Below are 14,367 nucleotides of genomic sequence, written 5' to 3' on the forward strand. Positions count from 1 at the left end.
GCTCCGCAGAGAGCCTGCTTCTCCCTCTCCCTCTGACTCTGCCTTCCACTCTGTCTGCCTGTGCTCGGCCTCGCTCTCTCTCTGACAAATAAATAAATAAAATCTTAAAAAAAAAAAAAAAACCTTCCTGTTGAAATCTATTCGTTCAAAGCAATGTTTGCTTTCTGCTATCAGGTATGGCAATTTTTTGACTTTTAAGATTAAGTGATTTATCATGTAAGGAGTTTTTAGATATAATCTTTGGAAGAGAAACAAAAAATTCCTTTCTCTTTAACTCTGGCTCTGGGAATTGTGTTAGATTGTTGTCTTAATTGTTTGCTCATTTTGTATGTAGAAGACAAAGTGTGATCTGAACCTCAGAAGATGTTAGATGCTAAAAACGTACATTATTAATTTTAATGGTCATTTCCCTAAATATAGTTCAAGATCAAATGTTATTAACAGTATATTTTCTTATGTTTCACAGGAAGAGATTATATATCTACCTCCCAGAACTTTAATTTTAAACTCTTGTCAGTATAGAAACAGATTAAAATAAAATGCCTGCGGACAACTTACCAAATTCTCCTCAAGAAAAAGTCCAGATATCTGGTCAAGGTAACAATTTATCAACAAAACAAGGGATATACAGGAAGATGGAGAGGCAGGATGAAGGTGGAAAAGATCATTAAAAAAAAAAAAAAGATCAATTTAACCTGTCTTTCCAGGAGACACAATCAAACTGAAATAAGCTCAGGGGGCCCCCTTTAAGAGATATGTGTTCCAGGAACACTTGGATGGTTCAGTCCTTAAGCATTTGCTTTTCGCTTAGGTCATGATCCTGGGGTCCTGGGATGGAGCCCTGCATCAGGCTTCCTGCTGGATGGGAAGCCTGCTTCTCCCTCTCCCACTCCTCCTGCTTGTGTTCCCTCTCTTCCTGTGTCTCATCAAATAAACCAATACAATTTTAAAAGAGGTCTGTTTCTAAAAAGACATTTAAAACAAACAAAAATGTGCTTTTTACTGATTCCTTTAACTCCTGGTACTGCACAAAACAGGTACTACATAAGCATACATTTAAAAATAGTTAATGAATAGGGCACCTGGGTGGCTTAGTTGGTTAAGCATCTGCCTTCAGCTCAGGTCATGATCCCATGATCCCAGGATCCCATGATCCTCAGGACATGATCCCAGGATCAGCAAGAGGCCTGCTTCTCTTGCTCCCTCTGCCTCTCCTCTTGCTTCTGCACCCTTTCTCTGTCAAATAAATACATAAATCTTTAGGGGAAAAAAGGAAATATTTAATGATTAACAGTAATGGGAATGCTTAATTCTCAATATCATCTATAGTATAATTAAAAGGTTTATGTTTTTAAAAACCTGAAACCTAAGTAGTAGTCATTAAAATAATTGATCTGTAGGAATCTTTAAATTTGTTGTTTAAATGATATTTAAAGACAAAGATACCAGAAATTTCTTGCGGTCGTGCCAAACAGATCCAGAACTACAATGTCAGTGCAGAGTATAACATCTAGTAGTGACATAGCTTTATTATTCTCAGAACAGAGCACAGAGGATAGGTTTCCTCATCTGATTGCTGTTGCCTGTATTTCCTTCTTACGTTTAAGTCTCTGTGCCACAACGTTTTTCTTTTTTTAAGTTTTTTTTTTTTTTTTTTTTTTTGTTTTTATTCCTTTGACAGAGATCACAAGTAGATGGAGAGGCAGGCAGAGGGAGAGGGGGGGAAGCAGACTCCCTGCTGAGCAGAGAGACGGAACCCCGGGGACTTCATCCCAGGACTCTGAGATCATGACCTGAGCCACCCAGGCGGCCCTCTGTGCCGTAACGTTCTAAGTCATCACCACCAGGCCCCAGGAAATATCACAAAATTTTGCACACTCCCGACAAGGCAGTATACTTTACTGTGTCACACACCTTCTATTGTTTAACATAAATTTCCTAGGATGGGGAGATCTCAGAGGGTTACAGAGAATTTTGACTCTTGTTTCCTCCGCTCATTCTTGCGTGAGCTCTCTCGAGGGCAAATGCCTTCCCATCCCTCGAAGGGAAGGCCTGGCAGTGAGCAGCAGACGGCCCCGGCACGTGACGGGCACGGAGCCCTCTCGGTCCCTAGGGGTCCGGGCTGCAGTCGGCGCTGACGTTCTCCTCCTTACCCACAAGCCTCCGGGCCCGCAGCGCGAGCAGGAAGAAGGCGTGTGGGGCCCGGTGCCCGCCAGGGAGGTCAGCGCTTCCTCACAGCGACTGAGATGCCGCCACGGCTTGCGATTGTGGGGCGGGACGGGGGTGGGGGCGTATCCGGGACACACACCCGAGGCTGAGAGAGACGCTGTCTCCCACGGCTTGGGTCTGAAATTGCTGCCACGGTTTCAGACCCAGACCCATGTGAGATAGGAAGCTCTGACTCTTGACAGCTGTCGGACAGAAGGCAGCCGAGGAGACATACAAAGTGTTCTTCTCTTTCCCGGTCATCTTAGCCCGGCCCTCGTTTGTAGGCTTTTTCTGACGTCTAGGGAGTGTGCAGCAGGGTTACTGTGAGGAGGACCATATGGTGTTTAATATATGTTGTTAACTGAATAAGTCTCAACACGCACGGACGCAGTTTTGCCTCACAGGCCCAACCTTTAACCTGTCTTTTGGTTGTGTGTGTGTGTGTGTGTGTGTGTGTGTGTGTGTGTGTGTGTGAACTTTCCTTCGTATCATTTCTTCCTGCCTCTGCCTTTATTGCCTGCGGTCTCACTTCTTGTCTAGACTCTCTCGGGCCCCTCCTCTCCGCCCGGCTGACTACCCTCTTCCTCCTTTCGCTCCCCCAACCCCGCCCGCGCCGCAAACCCAGGACTGCATTTCCCAGCAGGCGCCGCGGCTAGCGGCCAATGAGGGACTGAGGATTTGGCGGCGGCGGCGACGGCGGTGGCGGCGGCACTCCGAGAGCCGGGTGGGGGGGCTTTGTGCGCGGCGGCGGCGACGGCGGCGGGAGCGGGCGGCGGCGGCAGCAGCGGCGGTAGCGGCGGTCAGGACGGAGGCGGAGGCCGAAGGGGACTGTCCGCTGGTTGCTGCGGAGAGGCGTGCGAAGGCCAAGTCGAGCCCCGAGGACCTTGCTGCCCCAGCCCGGCCGCCAGCCACAGCCTTCTCTCTAGCGACAGAAGCTGCGCGGCGACCCCCCATCCTTCCACCGCCCCTGACCACCCCACCTCCCGCAGCCTTCCTCCTCTCAGCTTCACGCCCGGCCCGGCCCGGCCGCGGCCCTTCTCGGTGCCGGCAGCCATGGCAGAGGCGTCCGGCGCGAGGGAAATCTAGCCCGGGGATTTCATGCGGCCTAGCTCGGTTCCGTGTCCTCCCCCCGCGGCCCCGGCGGCTGCCCGCACCTCAGCCCCACTCAGGGCCTCCGTGTCTCTCCTGTGATCGTACTGACACGGCCGGGGGGTTAGAATGGAACAAACTGAAGGTAAAGTGAGTGAGTGAGTGTGTGTGTGTGTGTGTGTGTGTGTGTGTTGGAAGGAAGAGCTGAGGAGGGAACGACGAGGAGGGGGCGACCTAGGGATGGGTCCCGGGTAGAGAGACCCCAACAGGGATGGGAGGACCAGCGGGTGGTCGGAAAGGCTTCAGGGGGAGCCTAGGAGGTAAAGCAGAGGGCCAGGTAGGGGTTGTGGAGGAGATAGGGAGGTGGGGCTGGGAAGGTAGGATTGGGGTAAGAGATGGAGTGGCGCTGAGCTGGGAATTGGGAGTAGAGGTGGGATGGGGGCGGGGATAGAGATGGAACGGGGGAGGGGCAGGGGAAGAGAAAAAGAGTTAGGTTTGGAGAAGATTAGAGACCTGGGTGGACTGAGAAATAGGTTTGGGGGTGCACTGTGGCAATTAGAAGAGTCTGGGGGAAGGGGGTAGAATTTGATGGAGAAATGGGGCATCAAGAGATAAACGAGGGAATGGAAGTGGAGGAAAAGGTGGATTTGGAAAAGGGATAAGAAATTGTTGAGACAGGATGCATAGGAAGATCGGAAATGGACTCAGGAAACTGGAAGACCTAGGTTTGGTATAGGGAAGGAAATTAGCTGAATGTTGAGAAGGATGAGAACTATCCACCAGGCATCACAGAGTGGGTGGAAAAGAAGGGGAAGGGGGTTGTTAAAGGAAGAGAAAGCCTTTTGTTCCAGTATTTCTGTGTATTCTGGGCCTTTTCTTTCAAGGCTAGTGAATATAGAAGCTAGTGGTTATGGTGTTGTGATTGTTGTGAAATGGGGAGGTGTGGGTTTTACTGCTTTGAGGGAGGAGGAGATGTGTTAGTGTTATGGTAGCAAGACAGTAGAGACATGGCCATAATTTGCTGGTTTTGCTAAGGGAGTGAAGACTGTTCAGATTTAAAGGGGGTAGGGGCAGCCATGTTTGCTGCCAGGCACTGCAGTGTAAATAAATTCCTTCTTTCCGACATCAGTGTGAATCTGGAAGGGGCCAGTTCATATTGTTAACCCCCTTTCTTTCTATTCATGAAACCCTACCCATACATCTTGTGGTAATTTAATATTATTCATAACCACCAAAGGAGGTAGTGATGTTTTCCATCTTGTGTGTTTTGCTGCTCCCCCCACCCCCTTTCCCTTTTCCTCTGGTTGCAAACAAGGCATGCTAATGAGCTGCGGTGTAATATTAACCCTTTTTATAAAGTGGAAACTATATTTTTACTAGCTGAAGGAATCATTACCAACATATTTCAAATGTGATAATGAAAAGCCTTAACTATTGAAAATTCATTTGTTTTAGAAGCTTCAGAAGCAGTCAACATGTTTTCTGAAATTCTTTACATAAACAAGGAAATTGCATTGGTTATTTTTCTTGGGCTTGTGCTCTTGGCAAAGCATCGTGTGGGGGTGAGAAGGGGTAGAAAGATCTGCTCGTGGTAGATTATGTGCTTGCTGTATTTTGAATGTTGGAAAATCAGAAATATATGTATTTTAAAATACTGTTTTTGGTAGTTCACGCTTATAGGTGATGGGTGTGTTAAGAAGTGTTTTCTTTTTTTATGCACTCTCTGTCCTCCATCCCTTCTTTTGCTTTCATGTGTCTAGCTCTCAGTACAGTCTCCAAATGCTAGTTCAGCACAGTGGAGTGATCTATGAAGTAGGCATGCAGTTCTTAGAGCCTCAGTGAGGTGCCAGTTTTTGGTTTTTTGGTTTCTTTGTTTTTGGTGGGAACTTCAGGTTACTCTGAGGAAAGCTACAGTAACTCTTTAATGTATCAAAATGTAACTCTTAGGTAATTTGAAATGGTTACTGTTCTAAAGGCTTAAATCCTGACAAACTTAACAGTAGATAAATTAAGTGTAGCCTATTTTCTTTTCATATTGAAAGAGATTAAATGTGTGTGTGTGTGTGTGTGTGACCTTTTGTTTTTGTTTTATACTTGTAATTGGGGTGATCCAAACTTTAACCCGTCATGTTGATTTTGAAACTGTTGTCTAATACCAGAAAGTCCTGTTAAAATTGTGCTATGATGGACTCAAACCAGTTGTACTACATATTGATTTAACCTGTCCCTGTAACATCCTTTCAGTTGTTATAAAGAAGTTTAGGATGTGTTCTTGGTGTGTTAGAAAAATGAAATTGAATATTGTTAGAGTAGTACTTTGTGAGGGTATTTGCTAATTTGAAGGCTAGGTTTACAACTTGGAGTATTTTGGTTTGATGATACTCAGTCTGCATCTTTAAGAATTTGGTGAGGAGAAGTTTCACTCAAAAATGCCTTTCAATATGCTTTTTGGCATTTATAGAGATTTTTCATGTTTATGTCTTCCACTCAATTGACATGTTATTTATAATTAATTGGCAAATTGTGTGCATGAACTATCAGTGCCATAAATTTTTAGGAAAATAAGAAATTATGGTATATTAAAATAAGAAAAAGCTCATGTTGGAAGCTTCAATTACTTAAGAAAAAAAGTGTATTCCTGTGTAATCAGTGGTCAAGATCAGGGTCTCCTGCCTTGCTATAACTATTCTGGCTCCTTGAATGGGTATCTATATAATGAAGAAGGCTATTCTAGTTAGATGATAATTATTAAAACCCAGACTTTGCTCCTATTACTGTGTCCATCAGCACACCTGCTACCTGCGATAGCTTTAAAAAAAAATTTTTTTTTAATAAATACGCTCTCTCTTATTGTAATCAGATTGATTGAATTTTGGGTAAAGGAAATTGGTTGCCTTTGAGATTGGTCATCATCGAGTGGAATGTCAAGTCTATTCTGTTTCTGGAGTTTATAGTATTTATAATAATCATAGCAAAGCTGCTAATAGTCATCTTCTTACAGTGTGCTATGCTGAGTGTTTCACGTGTATGATTTCCTTTTTATCCTTCCATTGTAGTTGTATGAGGTTACTACTATTAACTCCCTTTATAGGTGGAGAAATTGAGGTTGAGTAACTCAACACTACACAGATGGTAACTAGCCAAGTCAGTATTTGAACCCAGGTCTTTCTATTTATAGAACCTGGCTCTGCAGAACTTTTCATTTCTTTAAAAAAAATGTGTGAAGATAATATATGTTCATTATTTAATTTTTTTTCAAATATTATAAAAGGCTAAGAGGTAGAGGGGAAAATAGTTAACATCCTGTTTCCCCCTGATAACCATTTTGAAGTTTCTTCTGAGTTTTCCTAAAAAATATCTATACATACATATGCAGATCTGTCTTCAAATGCATACAAATTGGGTCATACAGTCTGCATATTGCTTTTGTGATTTAAAGGCTACCTGGGACAGCCTTTTAAATGAGCACATATTGATCTACAACATTTTTTTTTAAAGAGTCATATAGTGTTCCTTTGTTTGGAATATTGATTAACATCAGGATGTTAACAGATTTTTTGCTGTTTTGATTAATATAGCGGGTCTTGAATTAAGTCTCTAACAGCCCATTTAAATGGAGGAGATACCGTCCAACTACTTGATTTTATAAGAGAGAAAACAGAGGCCTAAGGAAGTTAAGTTGTTTAAGGCTTTGGTAACAGACCTGTTACCTGGGTCTTTATAACACATTACATTATTTCATCATTATGAAGGTATTTGAGCTTTCTGTAGAAGCTCAAGGTGAGGGAGAATATTCAAGGTTAGGCACGTTTAGCATAATGAGTGCAAGGGGATTAAGTTTCAGTGAGGCACAGGATCTTGTTTGGCGTTTTTCATACTTGTTCACCATATTGTACATATAGTATATGCGCAGAATATTTTTGCATACGTAAATGAACCTTATACAAGTATCTTATACAAGTATTTATACAAGTATAAAGTTTGTGCTTTGGATAATGAAATGGTTTTGGCAGAATTTTTTTCTGTTTTAATAAAATTATCAATGAAATAAGGTAACAATGAAATGAAAAAAATAAGAGGTCCATCATGGTCGTGGAAAGAAACTTGGAAAGAAAATTGAGGCACTGTTAAGTTTTTTAAAATGAGCTAAAAAATAGCTCATTGAAAGCAAGTTTTAAAAGATCTTAGCAGGCACCACCGATTATTTTTAATTATTTTTGTCTATCAGGAAGAAAACAAGTTACCATGGATACTTATTCATTGGGTTCTTTTGAAACAAAGTCTGTTTTAGACACTTAAAAAATTAAAGTCATAAAAGCCTTAAGAAGATTTAGAATTTGGTATCTATAAAATCTGTTTCCTGGTGCAGTGGTGTTTTTAGTTTTACTTAAAAAAAAAAAGAGTCTGTTATTTTTTGAAAGAACAACTGAAATGATTTATTGCTTTGTTAATAAACATGCCCAGCTTTTGAGTTTTTAAATGAATGGTGACCTTCTTTCTGAAGACTAATGTTTTTATAAATGTTAATAAAGGTAAATTTAGGAAATTGATTATACTACAACTACCTATACTACAACTACCTAACACATTTTTAAAAAGCTTACAGGGTTTTCATTTTGGTTTTTATTGTTGACTTTACTGAGTACTTAATAAGTACTTTCAAACACTTCTGTATTATGTTGTACCTGCACGGTGTGGCATAAAAAGTAAAAGGCATATTTAAAATTTTGTGAATTTAGAGAATGTTCAGTTTTTACTAGATGGATATGTGTTGTTACTCCTAAAGTACATCAGCCCATCGATGAGATTTGAATTTGAAAAGCTCTTTGAAAAATGATTCTTGGCTGTTAAATTTTTTAAGATGTGGATCTGTGTCATCATTGACTGATCTACAATGATAGCTCTTATTTCTTACCAGGTTCCCTTTTTTCCATGTAGATTTAGAGCTATATTGAGAAAGTGAATAGGACAATGAAAACTTTTTATATAAGAATATGAATTCTGTATAGATGATATATAAATATAAATAAATAGATACATTTATCTAATAATACCTTGCACTTACTACATTTTCTGAGATGTTTGATTGCATTCTTACACAGTAACTTGACTTTGTTTTAAAATGTGAAATTGGAAAGCACAAGAATTATTTAACCCAAATTTAAAGATGGAGAAATTGAGATTTCAGGAAATCCTCAGGCCAAATAGATTGACATGTTAAGTAGAATAAGGTTTTCAGATTTTTGTCTGATTACTTAAAAAAAACTTTTTCAGGGGTGCCTGGCAGGTGGTCAGTAGAGCACGTGACTCTTAATCTTGGGGTTGTGAGTTCAAACCCCACATTAAGGTTGGAGCTTATTTAAAAACTTTTTTTTTAGAAATATGTATGTTTTTTTACTTTTTTTTCCATAGCCTGCATTATCCTTCTTTTAATAAACATTAAATAACAATAAAGTATTTTTCTACCATAGAGCATACTTTTTAAATTTTGGTATAATGTGTGAACATCTTAAAATATAGAAGTAGATATTTTAAATTTAAGAAATATGTACCCTTCTGATTTTGTAAGTAAAACTAAACTTAGTTTATTAAATTAATTTGAAGTTAAGAAGTCTTATATGGAGGCTTGCTTTTACTTAATGGCATTTTAGCTGTGGTAAAGATAGTATTGTATCTGTTGAGTCTTGTATTACTAGTACCTCTTAACTGTAGAGTCTTAAGAATAACTGCATTTAAAAACACACCCAAAACACCTTAAAAAAGAAACATTTTGAAACTTTTAAGTTGTGAAATATTCCATATAAAGAAAAAAAAGCATAAAACTAAGTGTACAGTATAAGCAAATAATTAGAAAGTAAACAGGGGCGCCTGGGTCACTCAGTGGGTTAAATCCTCTGCCTTCAGCTCCTGGGATCAAGCCCTGAGTCTCAGGCTCTCTGCTCCACAGGGAGCCTGCTTCCTCCCCCCTCTCTCTCTGCCTGCCTCTCTGCCTACTTGTGATCTCTCTCTCTCTTTCAAATAAATAAAATCTTTAAAAAAAAAAAATTAGGAAGTAAACATCATATAGTCACCGCCTAGGTAATAAATCCTTTAAGGAAAGCTACAGAAACCACCTCATTGCTTTAGCTGGTATTACCTTGGTGGTAGTCAGGGTTTCAGGGTACCAATATGCTGAAAGTAACCTGAAAAATTAACCCATGAGGGGTCAGGAAATGTAAAAACTGAATCATCAGTTTTTGTTATTATCAAAAGTGTTATCTAGATAATTTAAAAAACTGTTTCCTAGCAGTGTAGTCATTTAGTGATTTGAAATCTTAGTGCTATATTAATGAATGTGAAACAAAAAATAACACTAAATTCTGTAAGAATCATTCCATTTTATACAAAGTGTTGTTTTTTCAGAGTTCATCTCTGTTGCAGTTTTTGGTAGAATTTAATGACTAGTTTTAGATTGACACGCAGATTCTAGCAATGACTTTTGCCTAGAAAATATCCAATTTGCCTATATATTAATATTCAAACTTAAGTTATCTTATTTTATAAAAACTGCTTTGACTCTCTTGCTTTCACATTAATGTAACCATTCAAGAAGTATTAACCTGAGAAGTAATCAGTAGTGACAATCTATTTTGACACTTCATCCTTGATGCCTCTTGCTTCTTACCCTTTCTGTATTTTGTCTAGGTGAATCAAGTTTTTTTTTTTTAACTGGAGAAACTTAACTTTATTTTGCTTCCGTCTTACTAGACTGTTTTCTTATATGTTCAGTAGGGTTAAATGTTCGTTTTTGAGGAATTTGATAGCAGAAAAATTTGAATTTTTTTCCTTTCTACCTGACAAATACAGTCTATTTGCATAACATTCTGCAGTGTGGTTTTGAAAAAGACATTTTTACAACTCATTTATGTACATAAATTAAAGCCTTTATTTGGTTATTGTAATCTTGTCACTTTAAGCTCTTTGTTTCTTTTATGATTTCTGCAGGATCCAAATACATTGGAACATAGTATTTCATATTGATTGTAATGAGAAACTCCTTTTTTTTTTTTTTAAAGATTTTATTTATTTATTGGAGAGACAGAGATCACAACTAGGCAGAGAGAGAGGAGGAAGCAGGCTCCCTGCTGAGCAGAGAGCTCAGATTCGATCCTAGGATCCTGGGATCATGACCTCAGCCAAAGGCAAAGGCTTTAACCCACTGAGCCACCCAGGCGCCCTGATGGGAAACTTCTCGCTTTGCTTTACCATGCCCTTGAATTCCTTTCTATAATGCAGTAGAATGTTGTTCTTTTTTATTCTAGCTCATTTTTCCCCTAGCAAAGATGAAAAATATTTTAGATTTTGAAATGAACATACATGTTGCATTTTCCTAGAGGTGGAAGCAAACATGATTTAAAATACTTTTTTTTTAAAAAAGATTTTATTTATTTATTTGACAGACAGAGATCACAAATAGGCAGAGAGGCAGGCAGAGAGAGAGAGAGAGGAAGAAGCAGGCTCCCTGCGGAGCAGAGAACCTCATGTGGGGCTCCATCCCAGGACCCTGGGATCATGACCTGAGCTTCCGAAGGCAGAGGCTTTAACCCACTGAGCCACCCAGGTGCCCCTTAAAATACTTTTTTAAACCTAACTTAGGTAATTTGGCTTTGTGTATGAAGTAGAATTGATATGCTTTTGGCCAACTCATGGTTTTTGTGTTATCATCTGTAAAATTAAACATGGATCATTAGGGGTGCCTGGGTGGCTCAGTCGTTAAGCATCTGCCTTTGGCTCAGGTCATGATCCCGGGGTCCTGGGATCGAGCCCCGCATTGGGCTCTCTGCTCCTCGGGAAGCCTGCTTCTCCCTCTCCTACTCTCCCTGCTTGTGTTCTCTCTGTCGCTGTGTCTCTCTCTGTCAAATAAATAAACTCTTAAAAAAAAAAATGGATCATTAGAATTTGTTTATTGGGGATAGAAGTAGATACAGTTTTAAGGTATTGAGGTTAATGTATTAATTAAAGCATTGCGCACATATACATACATGCACACACACATAATATTCCTAAGAAATGCTGATGGCCCTTTTAGTTTTTACTTTTTAATGGAAAATTTGTACTTTTCAAAGTGGCTACTAGTTTAAAAATAACATTTATTGTGCTTAATTTATGAAAGGATTGTTTATTATAGAGAAATTGAAAACCAGTAAATAGAGAAAAGATTAAGATCACTTGAAAGCCTGCCAACTGGAAGTAGGTATTAAGATTTCTATATGTTTCCAGTGTTTTTTTCTTACACATCTATGTATTTTTTAACAAACTGGAATTATACATTAATATTATTTTGTAACATTCTTTATTGTGAAAGTAATTTTTTTGAGAACGTGACTTTTTAAAAAGATTTATTTATTTGATAGAGACACAGAAAGGTAACACAGCAGGGGGAGTGGGCAAGGGAGAAGCAGGCTTCCTACTGAGCAGGGAGCCGGGTGTGAGGCTTGATCCCAGGACCCTGGGCTCATGACCTGGCTGAAAGCAGACACTTAATGAATGAGCCACCCAGGCACCCTCTAACTAAGAATGTGTTTTTTAAAAAATTCACATATAATTTTGTTGTATGGGTGTGCCATATCTGTTTACCATTTTTCTGTTGATGGTATTTTAGGCACTTAGCAAGTTTTGGATATTATGATTTGATGAACATCCTTATACATTAAAAAAATAAAAAACTGTATGACTATCATTATTTCATTACAATAAATTCCTAGAAGTAGAATTACATAACAGATACGAACGTTTCAGAGGTTCTTAAAAAAATTTATTTTGAGAGAGAAAGCACGCATGTTTGTGAACACACACCTGTGGGTGAGAACGGGGGGAGGGGCAGAGGGAGAGAGTTTCAACTAGACTGTGAGCACAGAGCCCATGTGAGCTTGCTCTGACAACCCTGAGATTATGATCTGAACCCAAACCAAGAGTCTTTGACGCTTAACTGCCTGAGCCACCCAGGTATTTTTTAAAATATATATATATATATATATATATATATATTTAACATTTATTTATTTAATTTTTATCTATTTATTTTTATTAACATATAATGTATCATTTGTTTCAGGGGTACGGGTCTGTGATTCATCATCAGTCTTACACAATTCATAGCACTCACCATAGCACATACCCTCCCCAATGTCCATAACCCAGCCCCCCATCCCTACCCCTGCACTCCCCAGCAACCTTCAGTTTGTTTCCTGAGATTAAGAATCTCTTATGGTTTGTCTCCCTCCCCAGTCCAATCTTTTTTTTTTTTTTTTAAAGATTTTTTATTTATTATTTATTTGACAGAGAGAGAGAAATCACAAGTAGGCGGAGAGTCAGGCAGAGAGAGAGAGAAGCAGGCTCCCGCTGAGCAAAGAGCCCGATGTGGGGCTCAATCCCAGGACACTGAGATCATGACCTGAGCCGAAGGCAGTGGCTTAATCCACTGAGCCACCCAGGCGCCCCACCCCAGTCCAATCTTATTTCATTTTTTCCCTCCCTACCCCACCACGATCCCCCACATATGATAATTGTGTTTCTCTGATTGACTTATTTTGCTTAGCATAACAACCTCTAGTTCCATCCACGACATTGCAAATGGCAAGTTTTTTTTTTTTAATGGTTGCATTGTATATTCCATTGTATATCTATATCACATCTTCTTTATCCATTCATCTGTCCATGGACATCTAGGGTCTTTCCATAGTTGAGCTATTGTGGACATTGCTGCTATAAACATTTGGGTGCACGTTCCTCTTCGGATTACTACATTTGTATCTTTAGGGTAAATACCCAGTAGTGTGATTGCTGGGTCATAGGGTAGGTCTATTTTCAACTTTTTGAGGAGTTTCCATACTGTTTTACAGAGTGGCTGCACCAGCTTGCATTCCTACCAACAGTGTAGGAGGGTTCCCCTTTCTCTGCATCCTCACCATCATTTGTCATTTCCTGACTTGTTAATTTTAGGCATTCTGACTGTTGTGAGGTGGTATCTCACTGTGGTTTTGATTTGTATTTCCCTGATGCCGAGTGATGTTGAGCACTTTTTCTGTGTCTGTTGGCCATTTGGATGTCTTTGCAGAAGTGTCTGTTCATGTCTTCTGCCCATTTCTTGATTGGATTATTTGTTCTTTGGGTGTTGAGTTTGATAAGTTCTTTATAGATTTTGGATATTAGCCCTTTATCTCATATGTCATTTGCAAATATCTTCTCCCATTCTGTTGGTTGTCTTTTGGTTTTGTTGACTGTGCAAAAGCTTTTGATCTTGATCAAGTCCCAATAGTTCACTTTTGCCCTTACTTCCCTTGTCTTTGGCAATGTTTCTAGGAAGAAGTTGCTGTGGCTGAGGTCGAAGAGGTTGCTGTCTGTGTTTTCCTCGAGGATTTTGATGGATTCCTGTCTCACATTGAGGTCTTTCATCCAATTAGAGTCTATTTTTGTGTGTGGTGTAAGGAGATAGTCCAGTTCCATTCTTCTGCACGTGGCTGTCCAATTTTCCCAACACCATTTGTTGAAGAGACTGTCTTTTTTCCATTGGACATTCTTTCCTGCTTTGTCAAAGATTAGTTAACCATAGAGTGGAGGGTCCATTTCTTAGTTCCCTATTCTGTGTCATTGACCTGTGTATCTGTTTTTCTGCCAGTACCGTACTATCTTTTTTATTACAGCTTTGTAATAGAGCTTGAAGTCTGGAATTGTGATGCTGCCAACTGTGGTTTTCTTTTTCAACATTCCTCTGGCTATTCAGGGTCTTTTCTGGTTCCATATAAATTTTAGGATTATTTGTTCCACTTCTTTAAAAAATATTGATGGTATTTTGATAGGGATTGTGTTAAAAGTGTAGATTGCTTTAGGTAGCATAGACATTTTCATATTCTTCCAATCCATGAGCATGGAATATTTTTCCATTTCTTTGTGTCTTCCTCAATTTCTTTCATGAGTACTTTATAGTTTTCTGAGTACAGATTCTTTGCCTCTTTGGTTAGGTTTATTCCTAGGTATTGTATGGTTTTGGGTGCAATTATAAATGGGATTGACTCCTTAATTTCTCTTTCT

General features: G+C 39.5%; 1 protein-coding gene across 4 annotated transcripts in view; it reads left to right on the plus strand.

Annotated features, from left to right (window-relative positions):
* The first annotated feature begins 3,301 nt into the window (after positions 1–3,301).
* The window catches only part of NSD3 (nuclear receptor binding SET domain protein 3), a 125,881-nt gene continuing 114,815 nt past the window's right edge, over positions 3,302–14,367 (plus strand). For all 4 annotated transcript variants that reach the window (XM_059155982.1, XM_059155983.1, XM_059155984.1 and 1 more), the window contains exon 1: positions 3,302–3,442. The gene's annotated coding sequence lies outside the window, so the exon portion shown is untranslated. The remainder of the gene's footprint in view (positions 3,443–14,367) is intronic.

This window comes from Mustela lutreola, chromosome 18, assembly GCF_030435805.1.
Source record: "Mustela lutreola isolate mMusLut2 chromosome 18, mMusLut2.pri, whole genome shotgun sequence".
Lineage (NCBI taxonomy): Eukaryota > Metazoa > Chordata > Mammalia > Carnivora > Mustelidae > Mustela > Mustela lutreola.